Here is a 3,439-nt window from a genome sequence, read left to right as displayed (position 1 = left end):
TTTAATTTTAGTCTCTTTTCGTTTAGAATTTCTAAGAAATCCTTAGAAAGTCTTGCACATCTCATGGTGTCCCAGCATTGACTGGGGCAAGCCTTACTGCAAAACGTGGTGGTGCAGAACGCAGCCAGGCTTCCTACCAGCCTTCCATTGGGAATGCAGTTGGGAAAAGAGGGAGAAGGATCCCTCAGGAGGGCCAGAGATGTTGGCAGTGTGGAAATTGTTCTTCCCTGCAGGTGGGAAGTGGTTGCTGGGGAAGGCGGGAGGAGGCTGTGCTTGCAATGAGGTGCTCAACCAGTCCATGCCTTTGCAACAAGCTACAGTGGTGCAAAAAGGCAGCTGAGGTGCTGCAGTTCCCCATGGCAATGGGGGTTCTGCTAAGCTGGAGAGGGAGAAATCAGTGATGAGAGATTTGTGGTGGTGCTGCCCTGTGAGATGCTCAGCCCAGGAGGTCCCATCCCCATTCTGCTGATTGTTATACAACATCACAGCTCCTGACCAACCAGTGAGAATTAAATAATACAAACGCAGCTAAATTAAGGATTTAATGACTGTTTTGGAAGAGCATTGATACCATGAATTTTGACGAGGCTCAGCATTTCCAGAATGCCTGTTATTATCCTCATTTAATATGCAAATTAGGCATGGCTCACTGCGTTGAAGGTCATCCAAGGAGGTATTTGATGAGGGAAAAAAAGAGACTTTTGTCTTTATACGCTATGCTCTGCCTCCTCCGGGAGGGCGGTGTTGGGTAAAGCAGAACACAGCATCAGTGAGATTTTCTGTAACATAATATTACCATTTTGTTGTCTAAATATGTTGCTATTATGACTGCAACAAAACTTGATTTACATTTGCATCATCTGATGATATTCTGGATGATTTTCTTCATGGTATGAGCAGGTACAATGGTGCAATACAGAGTACATGATTCATTTTCCTATTTCCTTTCGTATGCATATTTGGATCTATGTGTGTGTTTATACGTAGCAGCTGAGAGTTCTGATTCATGACACCGTTGCATGTTTGAGGGTTTTAATCCCCATAAGATTTAAATTGCTTTCTGTCATCTTCATTTCTCAGACAGCTGATATTTCTGGTGTTATTCCTTCATTGGGAGCATTGTTCCAAGCAGTGCTGTAGCAGTTTATATCAGAACTAATGTATGTAAAGGACCAACGAAAAACAGATTTGGCTGTATGATATGAGTTGAAAAATCTAATGATTTCATAAAAAAAAAAACACCACAATGTCATTTCGTATAATTTAAAACATTTTTTGTTATTCTTTGCATTGCATATGAAATTTAAACTCGAACGCTGGGAACAAAGTGGTTTAGGGGGAATACTGGTGATGGATGGTCAGTTGGATTGGATGATCTCAGAGGTCTGTTCCAACCCTGGAGGATCCTATGAATACTAAATGAAAGAAAATCTGTTTCCATTGTCTTCGCGTTAATCTGGAATACATCACAATGCATTAAATGAACCGGTAACTTCTCTTCAAGTTTCAAAATAGATTTCTGCACAAAACAGAGGTGCTTTCAAATGAAGACCAAATATGTTCAGATTCTGAATTTCAGCCCATGACCACGTAGGGGAAACATGCCCTCAATTTGTGTTTTCAGACTGATTTTCATTAAAAGGGAGTTGATAAAGCAGTTCAGCATGTTGAATGCAGCCAGCATTTGTCAGCAGGTTATTTGTCTGAAACCACTTTCCTGAAGTTACCCCGTGTTCCCTGGAGACCACATGGGGAAATTCTTAACCCTGGGCTCATGGATTTGTTTTCTTCTTGTTCCTCCTTTGCTGTGTGTTCTGCCAACCTCCTGAATGAGCTGTTGGCTAAACATATAGGTTGTGTCTCACTTCTTTGCTCTGCTGGGATCAGTTGCACCCAGTGCACTGTAGGATGAGGCAGGGAAACCTGCAGCTATCCCTTTCCAAATGCCCATCCACATAGAAACACCATCCAGAACCCCTAATTCCACCTCCCCGGCTCGTGCTGCCGGGCTGAAACTCTTGCAGGTGGGGATGAAAGACGTCTCCTGTTGGAAATCTCTGGCACGACTCAGCCTCCTTGTGGTTACCAACCGCTGCAGCCTGGGAACCATCCTGGTAAGTTCATCCCTTTGTAATCGAGCTGACCATCACTTTTACCTGCAGCAGCTCTTCTCCTTCCCTGTCGTGTACCCTGCTGTTAATTATGGGGATGGATGACTTCCCATCATAGCCTCATCTTACCGCAAGCATCTGCCTTCTTCTCATCCTCTCATGTAAAATAGCTCTTCCCAATGGACTGGGTGGGAAGGATTGTGCCCAACAGGCGCACTGGCAGGGCAGGGTGCTGTCTCATGTCTTGCATGAGCAGCATTGGGCATGCAAAGCCCTTCTGGTGGAGAAACAGCAATATACAAACCTTGTTGTGCAATGGGAGCAGATGATGTGGGCTCCCATGTGCTCCTGTATCTACTTTCAGAGCTGCAAAAAGCATAAATTTGGGCACTGTGCACACCTCTGGTTGCATTCTGGATCCTCAAACGTAGCATAGCTTGGGCTGGGTGTAATCAGGAACTGCTGCTCTAATTGTCTTAAGTCTTCACATTTCAAAGTTAGTTTTTTGGATAGAAAAAGCATGCTGGTGTCTTTTGTGGAGTAGGTTGAGATAAGATGGATGTGAGTTTCAGGACTGCCCTGAAGGAGAAAAATTTGGGTTGTCTGGTATGTCCTCTGTCACCTCGAACTTCAAAGGTGCTTAAACCTGCAGATCTGAAAAGCTAGGGGCTCCTTTTGACTAAATCTTGGGAAGATCATTAATAATGCCAAGAGTAAAAGCAAACCAGTACATTAAAAAACACAGAAAGCAATGCTGTGATGCAAGATCTTTTAATGAGAAGAAGCAGCAATGTATACAGCAAGTACAGATAAGCAGAAAAGGAGGACCATCCCGAGATGAATACATTCTATACGTGCAGTTTCCACACTTCACAGCAGGTGCTTTGCTCTGGGGCCAAGCTCTGCACCTCCTGGTGCAAATCTCTGCACCAAAACATTGTGCAGCATGAGCAAAATGAAAAACTACGAAGGAAGAGCATATCCTAATGCAAGTTATTCAGTATTGCTTGAAGAGGTTGGAGAGAGGTGAAAGCGCTCTAGTGCTATTCCTGACTGCAGTTACTGACTCAGGAGCACAAATTCTCCCTGGAGCCATGCATCACTATTTCACCTTTAGCAGTTATAGTAAGGGTAGCAGCTTCCGAAGCTGTACCGGCGGGTGTAGCGCGTGGAACAGGGGGAGTAGCAGCGGGAGCTGTAGGAAGGGTAGCAGTCCCGGTAGCCACTCAGCCCCCAGGAGCCGCGGTACCCACAGGGGCTCCCGCAGTCGTAGGTGCGGTAACTGCAGGGGCTCCCGCAGTCGTAGGTGCGGTAGCTGTACACGCTGC

This window comes from Meleagris gallopavo, unplaced genomic scaffold (assembly GCF_000146605.3).
Source record: "Meleagris gallopavo isolate NT-WF06-2002-E0010 breed Aviagen turkey brand Nicholas breeding stock unplaced genomic scaffold, Turkey_5.1 ChrUn_random_7180001955761, whole genome shotgun sequence".
NCBI classification, from domain to species: domain Eukaryota; kingdom Metazoa; phylum Chordata; class Aves; order Galliformes; family Phasianidae; genus Meleagris; species Meleagris gallopavo.
This window is presented reverse-complemented; position numbering follows the sequence as displayed.